The sequence below is a fragment of the Lepisma saccharinum genome, chromosome 6, assembly GCF_977018435.1.
Source record: "Lepisma saccharinum chromosome 6, izLepSacc3.1, whole genome shotgun sequence".
In the NCBI taxonomy this organism is placed as follows: Eukaryota; Metazoa; Arthropoda; class Insecta; order Zygentoma; family Lepismatidae; genus Lepisma; species Lepisma saccharinum.
The window spans coordinates 9,633,398-9,657,655 of NC_139234.1; the positions used below are offsets into that span (position 1 = coordinate 9,633,398).

A 24,258-nucleotide genomic window follows, 5' to 3' on the forward strand; every position below is an offset into this window, starting at 1 on the left:
TGCAATTCCAAAGGAAATTGTTATTTCTAATAAATTTAAATTGCTTCAAATATATTCTCCTTTCTACTGCTGAAAAGAGTATAAATACTATACAGTAGTTTTAAAATTTGTCTCATGCGCTTGAACCAAATTTTAGCACGTAAATAAGTTTTTGCGTCGAAATGTTAGACAATAGTAGCCAAATCGCGCCTAAAGATCGGAGTTCGGTTTCGAACACTGAGAAATACCCACCTGGTATCACCCCCTCCGGAAATCGAATCGGGATCTCCCGCATGGCAGCCGGACGTCGTACGAAGTTGGCGAAAGTAAAAATAATATTGACCAATACTTTTTAGACTAGTTTATGTTTTCGGATTATAATACATCAGGCCATGTGTTTGCTATGGTAAGTTTTAAGATAACATGGGTGTTTATAATTATCAAAATGAGTCGCCAAAGAGTGGTGGTGACCTTCATTTACTACAGATTAAGAATTAGCGTCATATTCAAATATTGCTAACTTATCACCCTATATTCTTGGCCAAATACAGGGTGTTTCCCGAGTTTATTTATTTTATTTTTTATTTTTCGGGTGTCAGAAATTTGCTTTGAAGTCTAAGGCATTATACATAATAGCGAGGATCGAATCTTTCTCATTGGGAACATTGTTTCTGATGCAATTCATAACAGTGCAGTAAATCCGTTCTTACGTAACATTTTTTCAAAAATTTCGTCGCGGAAAACGTCACTTTGATCCAGCGCATTCTGAAGTCCGATGCAAAGCAATGACGTCACGTAGTGCAAGGTGAATGGTTGATATGGCTGGTTGTATGAATGTAACGGAGAGTTTACAGCTGGTCCCTTGGCGCTTGCCCAGCTGATAGCGGAATGACTCGACAAGTCCTGCTTAGAAAGCGGCCGCTCAAAGTCTGCGAGGGACAGAAGTTCCCGATAAGCCGATCGAAGTGAACCGTAAAATGAAAAACAAAGCGTACGAAAGCTTCAGCTAAAGTTTATGCTCAAAACTCTTGTTAATTTTTTTTTAACGAACCGTTAAATTATCTTAACGTTTCGTTAATTTTTAACCTGCACAAATGAAGTTTAGTGAGCTTTGTAAGTTTAGCTAATTCCTTTACAGTTTCATCACGCACACAGTTTCTTCATATTAAACAGATCATTTACTATTTTTTTATTAACAGTACTTACTCAGAGGTTAGCGTAAATGCTTGAATTTCCCCAATTTCGTTAATCGTTTAAACTTGGTTCTCGCTGGTCTGGAAAAGTCAGGAAAAATCAAATTTCTAATAAGTCAGGAAATTTTGAATGTGCTTTCTAGGAAATATAGGCTTATTATTATTATTATTATTTATTATCGAAAGCCTTAGTTTAATGCAGCACATGTTCATAATGGAAAATAAATACCTTAAATTTTGTTACTCGGGTAATCGCTCCACTCACACAGCAGAGTTGAAATATTACAGAAATGTCCGGGTGGCAAAATGAGTGGAAAGTTTAAACACGGCGTTAAATTTTAACGCGCCCTTAAATCGACGCTCCATGCAACTTGAAAGCATTCTCTCAAGCTTCCTTGAATCTAACGAACTTTTAAATTGAAGATCGCGATTTAGCTTCGTTAGTTGGAAGTAAGGAATGGTAAAGGCGTTCTCTTTGTCTTCGAGGTGATCGTCATTGGAGCTTTACTATCGGCGACTTAGGTAAATTGTTCACTGTTTATTTCGCGTGTTTTTTATTTACATTCTATATTGTTTTAAAGAAGGAAATTGCGCTGATGCAGAAGTAGACACATTCGCCTCTGCGTGTTTGAATTTCTGTTTCAATTCATGACTGGTGAAATCCTCATTGCCTCATCGCACGTGTCGCTTTGTTTGCGAAATTTCCCTAAGGAAAATCAGACCGAACAGCAGATATTAAGAAAACGGCCCAGTCCGAGCGACACGCAAGCGACAAGCGATTCGGTTCGTAAACTTGCATTTATTTCTGAAGCTTTGTTCCAAGAAACGTGTGTCGTTTCCGTCTGAAATCTCCCTAAGAAAGCGACTGAACTGTCAATTCGATCTAAAACATCATATTGATAGCATTCGCTGTTGTCTAGATGCGTGTAATACTAAAGGGTGTTTTTTTAAGAGTGATAGAGCTTTCGATAGGGATAGCTGTCATTTGTTTTGTTTTGATGACGTGTTGTTTTGTCATTTCATATCAGTGAGCATTGGCAAATGATCATGGAAGAACTGACGCCTCAACAACGTTTACAAATTGTGGAAATATATTTCCAAAATCAGTGTTCTGTTCGCCAAACGTATAGAACACTTCGGAAATATCGGTGCTGTCAGTGAATTTTCCTCAGAAGATCATGGGACCTAACGCCACTGGATTATTTTCTTTGGGATATCTAAAGTCTCTGGTTTATGCTGATAAACCAGCAACAATTGACGCTTTGGAAGCCAACATAACTCGTGTTATTAACGACATACGTCCCCAATTACTTGAAAAAGTGGTTCAAAATTGGACTGATCGAATCCGGTTCATCACAGCTAGTCGTGGTGGACATATGCCGGAAATTATTTTCAAAAAGTAAATGTCAAAGTTATCTTTCAAATAAAAACACAATTGGCTTCAAACTTATTTTTTTATGCGTTTTATTTCAATTCAAAGTTCTATCACTCTAAAAAAACACCCTACAAATAAGGCATTCCCACCGACGGTCACAGGTTCGAGTCCTCGCGTGGGCGTTTCTCTGTGACCCAATTTAGACGCACTCTTACGGGCCATTTTACTCTTTTCTCTGAATGCCTAATTTTTTTTTCTTTTGCATGGAACCCACCCATGATTTTTTTTTCACACGTATTGCTGATGTTCCTCGTTCCTGCAGAAATATAATTTGTCCTTAAAATGCTACAATCTTGCCCGTCTGCGTTTTAACGTTCAGTTGTTCGTTCACGTAGCATACACGCCGTCTGCTGATCTAGCACAGGGGTTGCCACGTGGAGATATTGTCCGTGGTTCTTGAATGGTTGGCTGCCCACATTTGCAGATGCAGGAAGCGATATTCACAAGATACTTTTTCAATGTATCTTTCGTTCCAACCAACCGCGGCGGTCTAGCCGGTAAGGCGTCTGACTGCCACGCGGGAAACCCAGTTTCGATTCCGGTGATCTAAGGTCGGAATTTTTCCGGCCTGACCCCGCATAAGGTGGCTCGGGGGCTCATCCAGCCTCAAATCAACCTGGGGGAAACCCTAGCGGGTAAAGGAGGCCGGAGCCTGGTGCTGATCACATCACCTCTTAAATGGTCGAGATCAAGAATGTGTGGGGCCCTAACCCCATATCCCCCTATATATACCTCATCGTACGGTGCTACATGCACGGAGAACTTTACCTTGCCTTATCCATTTCCTGCCAACGCACAACATTGACGATCACTCGCGTATCGATAAAAATAACTAATTTTAAGGTACTGAGCTGCATAACTGAAAACCATCGTCGTGCGGCCGGTCATGTACGATATCTCAGTAACCAGGAGATCAATAATGTTACATTTGGGTGAAAGCCGGCCCCTTGGCGGAGTGGTTAGCACATCGCGCTACGACGCTAGGGGTCACGGGTTCGAATCCCGGCCTGGGCGTGGATGTTTGTGAGTGTCCATTCATCAGTTTCATCACATCATAACTCATCTCCATCTTCGCAAATTAGCCAAAAGTGGCACAAAAAGCTAAGTAAAATAAAGCAAATCACTCACTCACTCACATTTTTGTGAAATGATAAGGTGTGGGAGGAGAGCATGAGGATAGGTAGAGCAAGAAAAGAAGCGAAATAAGGAGAAAGAAAAGAAGACAGAGGAAAAAGAAAGGAAGATAAAAAGCGAAATACGCACGCACACAGAAAGAGAGAGAGAGAGAGAGAGATTACATACATGTATGCATACGGGTTGGTGGGGTGACCATTTCGGTAGGCACCCAAATGTCAACCTCTCTTCCACGTAGTAGAGCCTAAGCTGTAGTGTTGCAGGCTAACGAGGCTCTGCCTTTTGGACTCGCAGCACTCTCTGGGCCTTGTGTTGTGTTTGTGGTTGTCCTTTCATCAATTTCATCTCAACACCTTTCATCCTCGTCGTCGCGATTAGCCAAAAGTGGCAGAAAAGCGAAATGAAATAAATCAATTCCAACCAAATAGTGGCAATGAGAACAACCACCTTCTCGATGTTTCAGTAACAGATAAAAGTGGCGATCTGTAATGTTCAAAATTCAAGTTTTTACGAAGCAAGAAATTATCAATAAAAAATCAATCCATGAATGTCGGAAGTAGCTCTGTGGACTTGGCGATCTCTGATGTGTGTTCATTAGAAGGTCTTTGAATCTTCCGTGGAGACTTAAGAAGAAAGCCCGTCCTTGACCCCCGCTACGTGCTGTTCTGCGTGCTCGCTCGCCTGTTCACGGGCGAGAGTTGTTGGAGTGATTCTCCGTCTCCGAAACTATGTAAATAATGTGGAAACTCTTCGTTGTGAGTCCCCTGCGTGAGGGAATGCGGACGCTTGCTTCTGGATCTGATGCAGGGTGGTCAATCGAGGGTGCATCGGTGACGACCAGAGGCTGCTGCTCTTTTTAGACTCCTTGACCCCGCAGAACATTCCCTAAGGGGTTTAGTGAGAAGTTTTGTTCTGAAAGGGGAGAGACTATGTGACGTGATGTTTGCTAGTAATCGATTGATTGATTTGTTTGATTTACTTCGCTTTTCTGCCACTTTTAAAAGGGCAATCACACACGCGTGAAGAGCACACAACACAAGCCCTATATAGGAGTCTAGACGCCAGAGCTTCGGTAGTCTGCTAAATGCAGTCAAGGTGTGCTACGTGGAAGTGTGGTTGACATTTGGGTGCCTTCAGAAAAACCCACCCCTTTACTGGTAATCGTCAGATGGGAAATATAAGGTAATAAGAGAAGCGAGCGAGAGATTTTAATTACGGTATTCAGCGTCCCTTTTCTATCACTTTTGGGTAATCACAACGGTGAGGTTAGATGGAATTGATGAAGGGACACTCACAAAGGAACGCTAAGGACCAGGGCGGGACTGTAACTCGGAAACTTCGGTGGCAAGATCGTGATTGATTGATTTGGTTGTTTCACGTCGTTCTTTAGCCACTCTTCCAGTAGCAACGACGAGGATGAATAGTGATAAGATGAAACTGATGAAAGGACAGCAACATACACGTGGACAGAAAAGCCCCGCAGAGGAGTATTTTGGCAGTGCGTGGCCGACGCCAATGAGGTCCACCAGGGTGTTCTAGGTGGAGGGGTCTTACTCCGCGAGATCGTGAGATCACTCTCAACGCACTCTTCCACGATTTGGCAGAAAGAGAGAGGAGGGAGGGCAAGCTAAGAAAAAACAAGGGTAACGTTCTAGGACCTAGAAAGGTGGCCATCTAGAAACAACGGAAATAAAATGGTAAAGGAACAAGTAAAAAGAAGGAATAGAATATAAACAAGCGGTTTTTACCTGATTCCGCGAGTGGTTTAATAATTGCGTAAAGAATTTGGGGGGAGGGGGTATTTTGACTTGTACGGTGTGTTGCAATGGTGTTCCGAGAGGTCGGTATTGGGAAACACCCCCCCCCCCCCCGAAATATCTTCGAAGCAGTTGTACTAAAAATAAAGGATTTGCTTCTTACGTATTGCAATATTTAAGTCGCAATTTGTGTCAATTTCTTGCCTACAGATGAAGTTTCATATTATATAAATAGCTGATTGCACTATGTTGTAATCAAAACTTTATATCAAACTCTAGCCTCACAAAATTGATATAAGCTCTCATGCAATGTAAATATAAAGTAAAATAAGTTTGCCCTGAAAGTGTAGGACAAACTATCCTCGCACGTTTAAAGCTTTTGCAAGTCTCCGTGTGGACTTCAAATTGAGGAATATTCAATTCATTAGAACCTCATTTCGTGGAGAAGTTTAATGAGAAATATCATGATGATCAAGGCACGTGTTAAAACGTATTATAGACAAAAATGGAATCCTCTTTATCATTCCTCCGACGTGCCACGGTAGGTTATTAAGGAGTATAGTAGCTTTCTATCACGGTACCGAAAATTTCGAACACAATCCTGGAGATCCAACCTAGGATCTTTGAAACCTCATAATTTATCACTAACTGTTACACAGAATGATAATTTCCGTGGCACTCTGTTTTTGTAATGCTCAACGGGAATGCTAAAATTTCAGTAATCATTTTCACTGTGCAAATTGTCTGACTGCCACATGGGAGACCAGGGCTCTATTCTCGAGATAGGTGCTCTCGTGTTACAAGATAGACTTACAGTATCTGGACAAAGGGAAAGCAAACATCACGAAAATTTACTTGACTGCTCTAGAAACATTTCTAAACAGATGTAATATCGTAGCCTTTTTTCCAAACGAAATATTCGAAAAATATATTTGGTCCAGCGACACGTTTAATGCCTTGTAATCAAGAGACGCTGTAGTTTCTCTGTCACTACAGGCAAATGACCGGATGGTACCTTTATTGAAGATGCCTTCCTCTGTTACTTCGCCGCCACCAATGAAGTGGGTATAAGAGCAAGGCACCCTTACACGAGAGCACACTGGAAGTGTGAAAGTAGAACTTCACACATTCTTGATATCAGCACCACCAGCGGTTAATCCGCTCCCAACGGAGTTGTGGAGAGACAAAACTGAAAGAATTCGTTACTTTTTCGAAAATTGCGTTAGTATCACGTTATCGAATCTGTGTAAGTGTACAGCTGTAACGTGTTACTTTTTGAAAGTAACAATAGTAGTTACTTTACCTTTCCATGCTAAATTGGGAACTGGCTAGTTTATTCGCCACAACAAAACTAGATTCCTTCCTTACATTGAAGAAACCAATAAGCATCGTGACTGACAATGACGTATATGTTTGGAGCGTAGCGCGAGCATAATGGTTAAGTTCTTGTCTCATCTGTCTTTATTTTACAAAAAGTTCGTCTTCATTTAAACAAACGGCAACACGTGTTTTGAATAACGTTCCCAACTCTGCTACCAGATGCTCATTATCGAACCTCAGAATCCCTTACGAGGGGACTTTCACCGAAGAAATCTCGCGTGAGGGCACCCACCCAGAGGATCGAACCACGGTCCCCAACGTGGAAGTCTGGCACCCTTCCCGGCCGTTTGCGGAATTGCAACGTGGAATAAACCAGTCGACATCCGCATCCATCAACACGTGCCTCTTTGCCTTAGGCCTACAACTAACGAATGCTTACCAGACGCGTGGGAAAGCGACGTCCATCCATCCGTCCATCTGTCACAATCCGTGGATCTCAAATGACCGCGGCGTTTCTTTCCGCCGAGTCGAGTTTGTTGTCTGTGACGCATGCACGATGCGTGCCTCGCTACACTTGAGAGTAAGCTCTTCCTTCCGTCTGACCCCTCCCCCCGGAGGCCAAAGGGTTATCGCCCAGTCTTTGCCCCGGCCAAGTCGAGTTTCGAGAAGTGAAATTTCATGGAAACCGTTGGCGGAGTGATTTGGCTCTGGGTAGTGCGTTACGAAGCCATAGGTCCCAGGTTCTAGGTCACCTATCGTACATCATCGATTTTATCTGCTCACTATACTGACCGCAACTCCAACTGGCGGCTGGGAAATAGCGAATCAGCGATCAGTTGAATTATCTTCGACTGAAATCGGGCATTTTCGAGTCACAAGGTACCGAACGTTGTTCGCGGGACGAAACAAATGAGCGTTGGGCCCACCACATGTTGCCAAACGTACCGTAAAGCGCGAGAGAGTCTTCTCGGGCAACGATATTGCCAGCACCAGAAATCAGCGGGGTGTTAATGATGCAACTGCACACGTGGTCCTAGATGAGAGTTTCACACGCAAGTAGACAACTGGCAAAAACCGAACTACGCTTGGCAACGTTGCTTCGGGAGAGCGATGTGACCCCTTCAGCTTTTACTTCGCAACTGAGTTTGTTGACACCCTTGAAGCAGGGCCGGATTTTCCTCTTTGCCGCCCCTAGGCCAAACAAGCTCTGCCGCCCCCATACGGTTTATCAAGAATAAAAAAGAAAACATAATTTTCTGTATTGCTATTTTTACTATTAACGGCATGCAGTATTAATTAAATGATAGTTACATGCAAGAAATGTAACAAAGGGATATGACATAAATTATACACCTAAATTGCATGTTAACATTTACCTTGTTTTTCAGAGAAGACTTTTATTTTTACTTTATTTAACTTATATTTACAATACAACTACATTAAGTCATTCTATTCGTGTCTCCGGAGAAAAAAGAGACAATCCGTGAATTAGGTATTCCTTATAAATTTAAAACAAAGAATCGTGCCGCCCCTACCAAAGTGCCGCTCTAGGCCCGCGCCTATGAGACCTATTGGGAAATCCGGGCCTGCCTGAAGACGATTGGGGGACAAAGGGCCCGAAATAGCCGTCAAGGTCAACCGCCAGTTGGAGATCCGTTCAGTATAGTCATCGTCCTCGTCGCGATTAACCCAAGCCAAAAGTGGCAGAAAAGCGAACCTAAATTTTGGTAATTTTATCGGTAAATTTACTTCTATCCTCCAATGGAAAACCCCGGATAAACTTCTGAGGCCAAGAGGTAGAAAACCGACGTAAAATAACCACAATAGAAAGAAAGGTATTCCAAACATTTTCTGTGTCTTCAAAACTATTTTTAGGTCTTCAGAGCCGCTCTCTGATTTTCAGAACCGTTCCTTGGTTACACCTTTCAACTTCTTTTTTTTTTATTATTTTGGTAAATGAAGACAGTAATTTTGGTCCTTTTGACTCGTTTCCACCCCAGATATTGTTTGAATTGGTAAAGGATAATCTAGACATTAGTGTTGCATAGAAATAAATAATTTTCAGACAGGAATCCGGTAGTCTACACTTACTATCCACTAGGATCGAATCAAGGAAATTTAGCAACAATTAAAACGCAAGAGGACGAAATGATTTACAGATGACAACATTATGGCTACTATTATATCTGTTTGGACTCTTTATCATGATCCGTGAAAGCACCTCGTATTGTTATCCATGCAACCGGGGCCGGCTCTGCGTGGGTGCGAGACCTGGGACATACAATATTCGCAGGGCCTATAAGAAATGTTTGTCAGAGGTCTGATTAATCAGATTTTTGTTCCTTAGTCTGAAGTATGGATGCCCTATATAATCATAATGTGAACATTGTACATGTTTCGTATTATAATCTACCAGCAATAAGCAGAAAATGTTGAAGGTTAAAACTGAGAATTATGGGAGGCTAACAATAGTTTCTAAATTAGTGTTTCTTTTCATTTCCGATGTGCCTCTGGTGCGATGTTAATTATATTTAATCACAAAACTGGATGTGTTCAATATCAAACTCTCATTTACTTATCAAAGTGACAATTTTTAATTTTATCCAATAACAGAATTGTGTTTTGTTTACTCTTCATTGAATTTTGAGGCTGTAGTAAATTTACATTGTTTCATATAAAATGATATTTTCACATCATGATTTCAGTCTACAATTAAACTAACAGTGCATATTAACTATTTTTCTTTGAAATATTTTAACACTATTTTCTGTGTGTAGTATTTTTTTCGATGTGATTTCTGTAGTTCAGTAGTTTGAATATTTTAAAGTGCGAGACCAACGTATATGAAAACAGTAGTCAGAGAAATCAGATTAGTTGCTTAATTGGAAGCATCAATGACCTATAAACTCGTAGTAAACAGTACACAACCAATTATTTTTATCTTGCGCGGCCCCTCGGGCGAGCGCCCGTGTTGCCCCTCCCTGGGTCGGGTCTGCACATAACCACAGGCTGCAAATAGATTTATCTAAAAGAGTTACGCAAAGCTATTTAATGCTTGCGTGCGTGCAACTCCATTATACCAAGTTACTGTTAATGTCCGCCAAGGTTACACTTACTGCAACACGAATTCAGAAAATTACTTTGAGTAAATATGATGCGTCAATTTTCTACGGTGAGACGATAAGTGCTTCTGTGGAAGGGGACGTACCGCTTCGGAAATCATATCCGATAAAGATACCTCTAATGAGTGTTGCCTTGGGAAAATAATCTCTTTTGTTATTACGAAAAACTAATTGTTTTCAGGGAAATTTTTACTTTAAATTTTGTTTTGCGTAGCAACACTACTATCGGATTAAAAATTATAGATTCTTGAATTTAGACTGTAATTAGAAATTAACCAGTAGACCTACATAAAAACGAGTTACATCAAAATTTAGCTTATTCAATTCTGCGTTAATCTATGCTAACCAATTTTTTTTCCGAGTATGCTTTATATTTTTTATCGTCGTGAGAACAAAAAAAGGCCGTTTTTTTTGTAGTTTTGCAAGCGATCGCTGTTTTTGCAATTCTGTATATCAAAAACGGGTAGACTAATATTGTATTTGTAGGACTACCCAATACCAAGAAAAAGTTGTTTCGCAAAATTGACGATAACTGTTTTTTGACAGATTTTAATAATCTGAAAATTCAGATTTGTGTTTAAAACCTTTCTGCCTGCACCATACTAAAATTTCATCATTGTCGAACAACCCGTTTTTGATATAAATAATTGCAAAAAGAGCGATCGTTTGCAAAACTAAAAAAACCGGGCCGGTCATCGCGTTAGGATGACCATTCCGCCACGGAGACCCGATTGCAGTGCTTTCGAAAAAGACATTTCAATGGCACTCCCGAGGTCAATGTGTGCTAAAAACAAACCAATAAGCAGACAGACCCTTCGGGGTACCCTGAACGAAGTAACCCAATGAATAATAGGCAATCTCAGTCTTGTCTTGAGTTTTAAATACTTGTGCCCTTCTCGCTCGTCTCGATTTATAAACACCCGTCTTTTCTCAAGTCTCGAAATATGTTGTGTAAACAACCGATGCACACTCCCACAGGGTAAGAAGGAAACAACTTTGTGAATAACTTTTTTTTTCTCTTTGACAGATCGTTTCGACACTTCAAACTCTCGGGAAAGTAATTTTATCCTAGATGTATGCAACCGCACCGCACAGGTTCGCAATTTCCACCAATGGATTGATTGCAATTGCTATAAACAAAAGGGGCAGTGGTAACGTTATTGCCTTATAATTAAAGTGTCTCGAGCTCGATACCCGGGGGAGGCACCTAGTGGTTCGGATCTCACTTTAAACTTTAGGTCCAGTTCCGATTAGCATTTCTGTGTATAAAGTGGACTTGAAAAACAAGCTCAAATAAACAAACTATACTGTAAAAAATTATCATGTATGTCTGAAAAAGTAAAGCTAACGAGACAAAGAGATTCGGACACTAAGTCTCGGTCTCATTTCGATTTTACATCGGCCCGTCTCGTTCTCTTCTGTATCTTTACAAGGCCTCCATCTCTAATTTCGGGACGAGCTCGAGATTAGTCTCCTCTCGGTAAAGACCCTAAGGATAAGGATCGGATTTTCTTCTTTTTTATCCTCAGTGCAGTGGCCAACAGACCTTGTGAGCATTCTGCAACGTCATCCCTTCCCATTGCGCCATCGATAGTCTGTAATTTTCTCCAAGATCAAGATTACGGGGTTTGTCTCCCGAGTCTAACGCGAGGGTTCAACAGCGGAAGTGTTACGACACAGCAGACCAAGATTTTTTGGATCCTCTTTTGAGCTGATTCCTGTTTTGGATGACCTGCTAATCATCCTGTCTTGCACACTTCACGAATGCTTGGTGTGGTCAGTTTTCAACACTGCTTAATAATAATAATAAATATTAAAAAGTATGCCCCCCTACCCATTGAAGGCCACGAATGTCAGCTCCGTCATTTCCATAGTTTCCGTCTCCCCATGTAGTCTCAAGCTTCCAAATAACAGATACAGAAATGTTTTAAAATATTTATTAAACTAACTGAACATCTGCACATTAGACACCAAACTTGTCTCAGATTTTGGATGTGTCTGAATAAGTGTTGATTTAGAGAAAATTATCCTGCACCTTAAGTTGTAAGATCTCGGTTTAATGTAATGTAATGCATGTAATGTCAATTATATTGTTTGACCAGTTGATCCATAAAGTAGGATATTGTATTTGGTCGGATGCGCGTCTGATTGTCACGCGGGAGATGCAAATTTTAAAAAGTTAGTTTTAAATCCAGTTTATGAACAGACTGGATGTTAGTTTAAGGTTGGATCCGAACCACTGTGCTATGTTCGGAGATCGAACCCAGGAGTGTCAATCTGTCTTCCACACGGTACACCCTGCACTGCATTTTAATGGCTAACGAGGCTCTGGCGTCTGAACTCTCAACCCTCTGTGAGGCTTGTATTGTGTTCTGTCCATGTGTGTTTGTGATTGTGCGTTCATGGATTTCATTTTATCACCACTCATCCTCATCTTCCCGATTAGCCACAAGTGACAGAAAAGCGAATTAAATTAAATAAGCGTGGCAATAAAGTTACCGCACAAAGTTTCACATCGTATGGTGATCATCAAGGGTGGTAAGTTTTCAGAAAACATTTTTCTGTTTGATATCCAGTGTCATAATTTCCCTATCCATCTTCGGACACCGACTCATCATAGTCTGTTAAGGCCTTAAGTTAATTCAAACTAATGGCCTTTCTAAGCCAGAGTTAAAAGGATTACCTCGAAATGCAGTCCAAAATTACATATTAACGACAAAGCCCAAACCAACTAATGGGAGAATCTTCCGACCGACTCGTAAACACAGTTACAATTTATGACGTACTTTTCAGCCATCCTACCGCTTGCTACGATGATTATTTTCTACTATACGACGCACGCTTTTAGAAGCGATATCGGGCGGGGCCACGCAGAGGGTGTGCGTGGCGATCAACCAATGGCAGGAGTGCAACGTTGTATAGTTAGGAGACTGCGGCGCGGAAGTTAAAAGCAGTGTTCTGTATTTTTCTTGCGCGCAAAAAGTTTTCATAAAACTCTCCACTTTAAGGTTCATCATAAGATGGGGAAAGACATTTTGAACCTGACTGTCCAAGTCCCATGAATTTCCGTCGCCTACAGCCGGAGTTATCATTCCTTGAAGAAACAAGGGAAACATTACCTTTCATTTCCTTCAGCCTGTTTTTTCGTTGCCACCGTGTTGACGCAGCTGAGTTGTTGTGTCTAGGGAAATCTGTGGGTGTTAAATTCGCCTCGATATAAACAATGACCCTTCATTGTTCTGGGCGTTCTCGAACATTGAAAGACTGGGTCAGTTTGAGTTCAGCGTTTTCGTAGCAAGGCCGGTGTAAAATTATTCGCTTATCGTTCACTCGTGCGCCACGAAGAACAGTTTGTGAAAAGATTAAGTACAGCCCTTTCGTGCGATAGTGTGTGTTCCGTGTGTTCTTTTTATTTTAAATAATGTCACTCTCAAAACTTAGCATCAGTAGTACAGGCACCAAGGGTGCAAAATCTAATCATTAACCTCCAGGAGAGTGACTCGGAAATGAGTGAAGTCAGTGACACGGAGACCCATGGGCGTCCGGGAGGGGGGGGGGAAGGGGGCCGTGCCCCCCCCATGGAAAATGAAAGTCAACATAAAATTATATATTTTTCACATATAATTTCATTACAGCCACAATAATATGTGTTAATTATTGCATGAATATGATATTCAAATTTAAGCAATGTTTTTGAGGAAACAACACTATTATCGAGGAAAATGTGCCTTGTTTGCCCCCCTGGAAAAAACACCTTCCTTGCCCCTCCCTGGGAAAAATCCTGCGGACGTCCATGCGGAGACCGAGGAAGACGACGAGAGCGGTGATGAATAAATACCTTCAAGCTTCTTTCAGGTATGGGTTTCTCGTATGTGCTACAGTGATATGATATTATAATCCTGTGTAGAAATATTCACTATATTATTTCACACTTCTCATATATACCGTGCATGCATTATCAAAAATAATGGACACATCGCGAATCTTCTGTCCTTTCCTTGCGCTAGCAGTTAGTTTGGCAACAGCGCAGTAGCACTGGCTGGGTATTGGCCGAACTCATGTTCCTTCTAAAAGCGTACATTATATTTAATCTTTGGAATGTGAACAGAGATTGTGGAAACATCATTAAGTATTCTTATTCGAATAGAACTAGAATAGTCAGAAGAAGATGATCAGATCTACTATGTATTTGTAACCGCACACGCATTTATAATTTTCTCCATAGTTATACCTCGAAATATATATATATATATATATATATATATATATATATATATATATATATATATATATATATATATATCCTCACTCTATGCAGCCAAGCTCCCAAGTGACACTAATGGATTGCCTGGAATTACAGTAAACACCATACATGACCCATATCTGATTGGTATATCTGTATAAATCGCATAGCAAGATAATTGTGGTTTTTAAATATCGTACATTACAGTTTCGGCCTCTCGCTAATTTTAAGGTCGTCCTTGTTTAAGTCTTTTTCAGCTTGACGGACGTTTCCGACACCGCAGCGCCGCGAACACCTGTGGATTTGCGCAAGTGCACGAGGAACTGTCAGAGGTTAAATATTCGAGCATGACGCAAAGTAATAGAGCGACTCCCTCCTCTAGGAATTCTTGGAACGAAATAATCAGGCCACGAAGTAGTAAAGCAGTAATGGCTCCCCGCCATTAGCCACGATAATCTGCTTTAAGGAATTGTTGCAGTGCAAGATGACTATACGAAGCATACGATGACACCACCTCTAATAGTTACCTCCTCCAGTAACAACCACGCTGAAGCATTTGGTCACTGTAATATAATAGTAAAAGTAACTACGTTCACGACTTCTGAAAAAAAAACGACATTCGAATGCCGCAAGTTTAATCAAAATCAGTAAATTATTTCCGGAGACAAAAGTTTTTTCACGTTTACTTTGAATATGGATTTTAAGTTATTACATTTTTGCAAATTATTTTTATCATTTCTCTCAAGAGCACCTAACACTTTACTTCTAAATACTGATGATACTACTACCAATAATAATAATATGGATATATGTAAGTGTTATGGTCCATTTAAGTGTGGTTTAGCGCGACTTTTGAGTCACCCCGTACTGTGATATTTTCTTCTATCCTTGAATTCGCCTTGTTTATATTTATGCATGTGCACTTGCGTATTTCTGTTTCTGCTTGTTTCGAGGCCGACTAAGATCTCATTCAGCACACAAAACATAAGCTAAGAAATATGTTGTTGCTCTCCAACAAAGATCACGTTGCTCTGTGCCATTTCGGCACGTACGTGTGTTTTGTACAGTATGTTTAGTTAGCTGGCAGTGTTGCTGTCATTTCTAAACGCATAACGAATTTTCGCCATAAATTGTTCTTGGGTATTTTGGTCTGAAAACAATGGGATTTTTTTAGGTTTCGAAATCGTATCAGTGCTCAAATTCCCCAGACACGTATGCTGTCATAGTACCTTTTACGAAGGCCACGGTTGTTTCGCGCAAGGTTAATGAGAGGATTTACGGTTGGCTGTTGTTGGCGGCTTACGGATGGAGTTGAATTGTGGGCCCATGGTTCAAATCTCGGGGATGAGTGGACCTTTGTGATGCAGAGACTCGAGGAGTCTCAGGTTCGGATCTTGTGTTTGTCCTTATCGACTTGATCAGTTCATCTTTCATCTTCGTCCGCATGCAGTATAAATATCCCAGGGACATCCGTTAGATATCCGATTTTTTATAGGCATTTATGTAGATGTCTAAAACGTGTCCTCATTTGTTTTTACATCCATGAGATGCTAAATATGGATATGCTTAGAATTCATGTAACTATTGAAAATGCATGTTACATATTGTGTGATTAAAGTACTTTACGACAGTTGCATAATGATGATAGCCAGTTTGGTTACCGAAGTTCCCGAGTTCGAGTCCAGGCGAAGATGTTCTTTGTGAGTGTCCCTTCCTTGTAATCTAATAATTAGAGACCGGATGTTTAGGCACTAAAAACATATAAAATAGGCAGGCAAATAAGCACTTATAATTTAAAAATAGGCAGTAAAATAGGCATTAAAATACAAATAGGCAATAAAAAGGCAATGAAATAGTAGTTGTATTTGTGGTATAACCATCACCACTTACAAGTGTAGAAAAGGCGAGGCTATTTGATTGAACAATCAGATTTGCTTACACTTAAAACAATGCCAAGATGGGGCCTGTACCCCAATTCTTCAGGTGTGATATGCTCTGATTTTTAAGAAATTCTGAATTTCTAGTGTAGAAAAGGCGAGGGCTCAACAGATAGATTTACCCATACTTAAGACAATGGCAAGAGGGGCTTATACCCCAATTTTTCAGGTGTGGAGGTTCGGGTTTAAGTCCTCATAAAATATGAAGCCTCCCCTGATGGCAAAATGATAATATTGTTGTCTTGTAAACAAAAGGCTCGGGGTTCGAGTCCTGATAAAATATTTAAGATTGAAATACATGTGGCAAAATAATATGTCCACAAGTGAGATTTTGAGAATAATTACTGCTCGTTGATAGCCCCCAGATCTGAAAACCTGGTAAAAAAATGTTTTACAACAATATATTGTACAAAAACTGAATTTCTCAATTTTCTTATTTTCTCATGTTTTATAACCACTTGCTCAATACAATAGAAGAATAGTGGGTAGGCATAATTAATTGCCTCCATGCCTTGCCGGCACGCAAGAGATAAAATCTACACGCTAGAAGGGAATAATAATGATTTTTCTGTGCGATTCACTGAAGGGGCCATTAATCTTTCTGTGCGTGTAACATGTCTGCAGCATGTAAAAGTGCAACAAAGATTATTGAGATAAAGATACACATTTTCTGACATAGAGGCAATGAATTGCCCCTCTTCATGTTGAAAGCAATTCTGTTCTGATAATATAAGCCTAGGCAAAGACTTGGAAAATATTATGACAGAAACAAAATCCAATTTTGTCTGTATCAAGGTCTTCAGAAGCCAGTAAAATGTGGGCATATTCCATTTGGAGACGTGCTAATATTGTGGCATTGTAATCAGGGGCTTTGGGTTCGAGTCCTGTATAAGATTGAAATATATACAACTGCCCACACATAAGATATTCACTGTTAGCTGATATACAGTTGAGGTTTGTGTGTTGTACAACAGGATAATAGAGCAAATATCTTCTAGAATTGCTCTGTGACCCTCTCATTTCTTACATCATAAACATATGATTTTTCTCCTATGAGAATAACACTACATATGGTGTCATCAGGTAATGCCTCATGGAATTCACAGATAATTTTAATGTTTGTCCTGTCATTCACCACAACTTGTTTCCTTTTTGAAGTGTTAATTACAAACATGGGTCTCTGTGCCTTGAATTCATCTGGTGTGTAATACATGTCAGTATTGCCAGTAGTGACCCTCTTGAAAGCCGAAAAGGCCTCATATAATTTGAGGAAATCATCCTTGGACATGTCTAAATTGTAATTTTCTCTAGGAAATACCTCATTTCTGCCATTTTTAAGATATATGTTCTTGATGTTGCAGCTATCAAATTTGCTTGAATTTTTTTCCTGATTGTTGTGTCTTCCAGTCTGAAACAGTACCACCACAAAATCAGGCATGTCATATTGAATACTGGAGAATGAATTTGTGGCATCAAACTCATAATATGTACCAGATGCTGGCTTCTGTACACATTGATATGTATAAAATTGCAGAGGAATTTGTGGATTTTTTATTATATCAGCTTTGTATTTAAGAGCATAACTGGCCTCATACTCAACAACAGGGATTCTTAACTCCATAGTCTGAATAATGCATTTGCCTGCATCAGGTAGGGTATTGGGCAGAGCTTCCCCTGTAGAGTTTAATGTGCTGTACCTCATCAAAGCATTATTATCATTTGCAGCTCTTCTAAATGTGATTCTTAACCCACCCTTCCACATAATATCTTTGAAATCCGAGAAAAATCCTGGCAACAGGCGCATCGGGAACAGCACTGTGTGGTTCTTAGATAATATCTTATCACCAGCTTCAAATCCGCCTATTTTGTAGTATGAAGCCTCGGTTTTGGATAATTTTAATGTGGCCAAAGCTGTGGAGGTAATGCCGGGATAATCCACTCTGTTTATAACAACGCCATGCTTTCTGATCTCAATTTCAGAGAATAGATGCGGCACAAAATTGTCCACCAATCTTATATTTGAATTTGCCGGATATTCTGTACCATCGAGCTTTACAACATCAAATTTGATGTATAAATCTGCTCTGTGGGGGTGTATAAAGCCATCCCCTACATCAAGATCAACCTCAATTTCTGTGTTGGGTTGATTTAAATTTGCAAATGTCCTCCTGTTTGGAGGGAATGATTGAAGCTCATAACTCTCAATATTTTCCATTTTCTTCTTGTATGTATTTTTATTTAAATGTTAATCTCTATGATTGCAGTTGTTGTGGCTCCAGCAAAATCAACTAATTCTTCTTTTTCATTAGTGACCATCAATTCAATATAATCTATTCTATTATGACACACAGGAAAATATAATGTTGGGGATGGATTGTAGATGATGGGCTCCATGAATTCAGAATTAGGCTTGAATGTTGCAATAATGCCTGTTTGTTTGTGAGTGCCTATGCCATTTGATTTGGTGATCATACCCTCAGCCACATTACAGTGAATATTTAGAGTCTCTATGGCCAAGAATTTAGGTATATTCATAGCAGTGTGTTTGATCCCTGGTTCAAGTTTTGTGTTGTTCTCAAATCCCAACAGCTCTCCTATAGTACCCAGATTCACTGTTTCTGTGGCAGATACAATTTCTACTCTGTGAGTGACAGAATTTTGACTTAACACTATACCTCTGGGTAATTGAGCATTTAAAGTAGATAGATTATATTGCCCTGGAGTGATGACAATTTTTTCATCCCCTACTGCAATTTTGTTGTTGTGGTGTGTAATATTAGGGATTAGGTACATGCCATAAAATGCTCTGAGAGCTATTGTTTTGGGATATACAATATCATCATGTAATTTGAGTTTCAATATTGAATTTTGGCTGGTGAGATGGAATACCCCCATGATGTTTTAAATACCACAAGGCTTTTTGAAAATCTTCAATTGATGGTTTATTTATTTGAGACATGTATCTAAGAACAGATAAACACAAATGTCCGCAATTAACATCTTTGAAATTTTGAACACGGGCATTATTGTAATAAAGATTAGGTGATTTTAGATATTTTATTAAATTTTCAGGTGGAACACCTCCAAATGAATCAAATACAAATGCCTCATCTTTTAAATATTTAAGATAACAAATCCAGTGAGTGCCTTGATTTTTGTACTTATCCAAATTAACAATGCCACACTCTTTGTTGAGTGGTTGTTCTGGCAAAGAATCAGACATGTACACACCTCTAAAATGTTTGATGCCCAGTGGCTTGATTAAAGCTTCAATATCTTGGTTTGTAAGCGGCTCTTGTTTTTTTTAAACTTATTCATGGCTCTTTTAACACCTTTGCCTTGTTTCTCCATTGCCAGGTTATGGCGCTTCTGCTCATCTAATTCTGCCCTATTCTTCTTGGCATCTATTACTGTTTTTGCTATGGCAGCCAAGCTCCCCACAGCCCCGAGAGCAGCTAAGATGGCAGGGATAGTAAATATGAATCCCCCCCACATGTGATTTTTTTCTTGATTGCTGTAATTTTTTTAATTGGGGGGTACTAAGTAACAATTTCATACCATGGCCCTTTGCAATACAAGAATTTTTTTTCTTGCGCTGCTTTTTGGTCAAAAGACTGTCAATAGTTTTAAGGGATTTGAGACCTGCATAAGGTATTTGATACATAACACCCTTGGCCTTCATTGTAGGTTTATTATATACATATTCACAACCCCCACCCCAGTTTTTGTTTGGTGCTCATAGCTATGGTGGTTCCCAATGCTGCTATTTTCTCACTCAAAGAAGCATTTTTGCTTACAAATCTGCCAAATGCAGCCTCTTCTAATTTCTTGTCTGCAACATGTCTCTTATCAAGATCAGAATGTGTGTTGTATGCAATATCATGGTCTCTACAAGCAGCATCTAAAGGATTAACACCAGGATCACCTCTGTTTAATCTATGGTCCAATTTTGTGCCTGGACCACAATACTGATAGCCTGGAATATGTAGTTCAAATGGCAACTTGTTTATAATATCATTAACAAGGCCCCGACCCTCAGAAATATTCCAAAATTTAGGTGGTAGAGTATTAATAATTTTTATGAGATATCCAATCCCCTTAGTGTCATTCACTATAAAATTAGACAATTTGGTGCTTATCATGTCCATAATTCCAACCTTTTCATTGTAAAAATTGTGGTTCCCAGCATTTTCCTCCCCAGCTATCACCAATAACCTATCTACAAGTTTCCTGACATCATCAACCCACACAAATTCTTTAGGCAGGGTGTTGTATTGTTTGATTCCACTACCAGTCTTGATTTGAGACCATATGGGTTTGATTAAATTGTTGTATTTTGCCCCACTGCTCGACTTGACTCTTTTTTGTGTGGGATCATTGTTCTGGTATAGAGCATCTGATTTTATTAATATTTCTTTGTAATCCTCATAATCTTGATCTGTATAGCTGCCAGGCCTTTTCCTAGTCATCAATTCCCACAATCCAGGTGTGCCGGTGTACTTAACAAAAGCACCTTTTTCTCCAAGTCGAGATTCTGAATATACAATTATATCATCTCCCATAAATGTTACTCTGAAATTGCCAATTCTATGTATGATGCTACCATCAAGCTCTGTGTCAGCATATAAGCCAAAAACCTCATCTTTATTGTCTTTAGGTGTGGTTAAATATTTTTGAGCAAGAAGACCCAATTCAATAGGATCCTGACTAGCCTCAATTCTTCTAGGAGCAATAGGACTAGGTGTATGAATACTGGAAAGTGGGGTGAATGGATAATCTAATATGTTCCTAGCAGCTACAGGTACAAGCTCTGTGAGCAAATTTTGATTTTGCTCTGTAACAGTTTTGATATTCTTACCTAAATTATTAATAGCATCAATTACAGGCTGTTCTGTTTGTTTGTGTTTTTCATAAATTCCTCGGTTCTCTGATTTCCATCCCTTAAATCTTTTTACAAGATAATCTCTTAATTTAAGATCATCAATGATTGGCCTTTTCATGGTTATTTATTTATGTTTCAATGTCTAGAAAATTGTTGATTTTATTTCTGTATTTGCCACTATTGGGTGTTCTTGTCATATCAATTGTGACAAACCCATAACTGTCCTGGTTCCAGCACCTGCTGCAAAACTTGGAAAAATCATTGTAGCTCAGGTCCCCACCTACATATTCATCATGTATGTGTTTGAGGTTGGTATGGTCTTGATGAAATACACATATAAAATTGCTGTTGTCCCGGATCAGTTGCTTGGGTATTTTTGAAAATGTCTGTGCCAGGTAGAAGCAATCAATGTTTTTGTGCCGGCCCTGTGTAAAAAAATTTCTAACCTTGTTTTGATTATCCAATATAATGTCATCAAACACAACAACAGAATTATCGAGACATTCATCAAGTGGCTTAACATCTGGTTCAAAAGTGGCAATATCCAATCCATCATAAAGCTTCATCAGCTGCTGATATTTTAATTGTTCCAAGCTCTTAGAAAAGACATACAAGTGCCTGTTTTTCCAGTCTAACCAGTTGGGTGCCAATAAAAAATTATCAACCATTAGTGTAGTTTTACCACAAGCAGATGGCCCAACAATAAGACATCTAATATTATCAGGTAGCAATTTGCCATTTCTCTTATTCTGTTGTTCAGGTTCTGGCAGCCTTTTTATAACATCCCAGGTGCTCATATTATTATTTTGTTTGCATCGATCCAGCTGTGTTCTGGAAGTCCTAGCCATTTAACAAGTAACTTGTTGCCTTTTCTGCGGATAATTTTTTCTATGAGATATGTGTCAGGCTGTTTAGTTTTGCTGAGCTCTTGTTCATAGAACCTGCCTTTGAGAATTTCTCCTCGGTGATCCTTTATTATATATGTGTTAAGGGTCCCGGGTTTAACTTGAACCACTGTAAATAATTCAGTGCTCCAATTTCTTGTAAAGCCTCTCTTGAATAAGTGCTTATATTTGCTGATTCTTACTTGTTCACCCACTCTGTATTTGGCTCTTCTTGTTGTTGGCTGATATTTAGGATAATAAACAGTGCTGATCAATTTTTGCTCATCAGATGAAGTTACTTCAGAGGGTTTCATGTTGATTGTGGAATGGACCGAGTTGTTATATTTATGTAGAAGTTCTGGAAGAATATTAATCCATTTATAATTACCCTGCAGTGTAAATTGTTTATACATAAGATTTTTTAAGGTTCTGTTGAATCTCTCTACAATTGAGGCTTTGAGGTCACTGTAACTCGAGTAATGTTTTATTGCCTGGCTTTTAATAAATTGTTGAAACACTGAATTATAAAATTCTTTGCCATTATCTGTTTGCAAATAGCGCGGGGATCTTCCACTCTGATTGATAATTGTTCTAAAAGCTTCTGTAACACATGCCCCAGTCTTGGATTTGAGTGGCACAGCCCAGGCAAATTTTGAAAATGTGTCTATTACAGTGAGTAGATACTTGTAGCCCTTGTTGATTTTGTCTAAGTTTTTCAACTGTCCACTTGCCATTTCAATCAAGTCCCCCTGCCATAAATCATCTATGCCCTTTGTGACTACTGGGAGTCTCTTATAATTATGTCGGGCTTGTCTGTGTAATTCATCAACAATAATTTGTCTAGACATAATATGTAAACAAGAATATTGCAACTAAGGGGTGTTCAGCAGCTGATACTGCAGGATTTTCTAAATATAATTTGTCCCCTATCTGTATTTTAAATTCCAGAGTGCCATCATCTTCAGTATAGGCTGTTTCTAATGTATTGGGATCTGTAAAATCCTCCAATTCCACACTGGTGATTTTCACTTTGTTATCAGCATTTGTTATTGATAAGGTGGGGTAGTGGTGTGCCTGTGGCTGTAGCCAATATTTGATCTTGATTGGTCTCAATGTGCCCCCAACAAAAAATTGGTAATAAAATTGTGCAGGGGACAGCATATATATTTTGCCTCCTGGTGTAAATGGAGAATCATATTCTTTGTTGGGGATGCTGTACAATTCAAGAATTACTGTATGTTTTGGATTCTCGATTATGCCTGTTATTTCCTTTTCTGCTGTGAGCAATCTGCTTGTTACAGATTCAAGGTGCTCATTGATAGTTCTAACAACATCATCATGGCCCGGCTTTATTTTTATGTCCACAGCAAGTCTCTTGTATTGTTGCACAATATCTTGAAGCTGGGTGGCAAAAACAGACAGAGCATTTGCTTGATTGGATTCCATGGTCCCTAGCTGCTGCTTGATATTAGCTACAATTTGTTGCAAATTTTCAACAATTGCCAATTTTGAATTTTGAGCTGTAAGATCATGGACCTGTCTTCTGATATCCTCAAACAGGGCATGCAATTCATTAATATGTTGATTGGTTGGAAGAGTGGCCACTGTCTGTGTGAGATGTTTGATCTCTGCCTGGATATTCTTGATATCTTCTGATTTCAATATCCTATTCACTGCCCTCTTAATATTTTTAAGTTCCTGTGATGTAGGAAGATTTGATACTGTATTTTGCAAAGATTCAAGTGCCAATTTCACATTGTGTAATTCAGAAGCATCAGCCACATTTTGCATAGCATTTTGGAGCAGAGCTATATCTGCCTGAGAGGGTGTGGATTGTTGTAAAATTTCAAGTTTTGTTTGAATATCATCAATCAAATGATGAAAATGAGATAGTTCAGATTCAGTGTTGAGGTTTTCAAGCTTTGTGATTTGTTGCTGGACACTAACAAGGGTATCTACAATCCCAGGCAGGCGGGATTCTAGTACATTTGCCAAATCACTTTGCACTGCTGCTATTGTACCTTCAAGATGGGTTATGGAACTTTGAATTTTTCCAAAATCTTCATATGTTTCAAGTTGCAGCTTAATATTTGCTACACTTCGAGTTATTGCATTCAAAGCATCAGAAGATGGCAAATTGTTCATAAAATTTTCAAGTGTCTCAATTTTTTCTTTAACCTCGGCTATGGCATTGTTCAGAGGGTCCAGATTAGGTATTTGGAGTGAGTGAATCTGTTCTTTTAGAGTGGAAATCACTAGATCAAAATCTTCTTGTGATTTTATGCTTTTGACAATTGTTTGGAGCTGTGTCTGGACATTATTTATCTGCTCTTCCAATTGCTGTTTCAATTGCTCAGAGTTGTTAGCCTGGG

The 24,258-nt window shown here is 39.3% G+C and overlaps 2 protein-coding genes across 2 annotated transcripts in view; one reads left to right on the plus strand and one right to left on the minus strand.

Annotated features, from left to right (window-relative positions):
- The window catches only part of LOC145988549 (facilitated trehalose transporter Tret1-like), a 96,595-nt gene extending 89,231 nt beyond the window's left edge, over positions 1–7,364 (minus strand). The window contains exon 1 of the mRNA XM_083123481.1: positions 7,258–7,364. The gene's annotated coding sequence lies outside the window, so the exon portion shown is untranslated. The remainder of the gene's footprint in view (positions 1–7,257) is intronic.
- mip40 (Myb-interacting protein 40) overlaps positions 1–24,258 on the plus strand; it is a 128,388-nt gene that overhangs the window by 73,582 nt on the left and 30,548 nt on the right. The gene's annotated exons all lie outside the window — the stretch shown is intronic.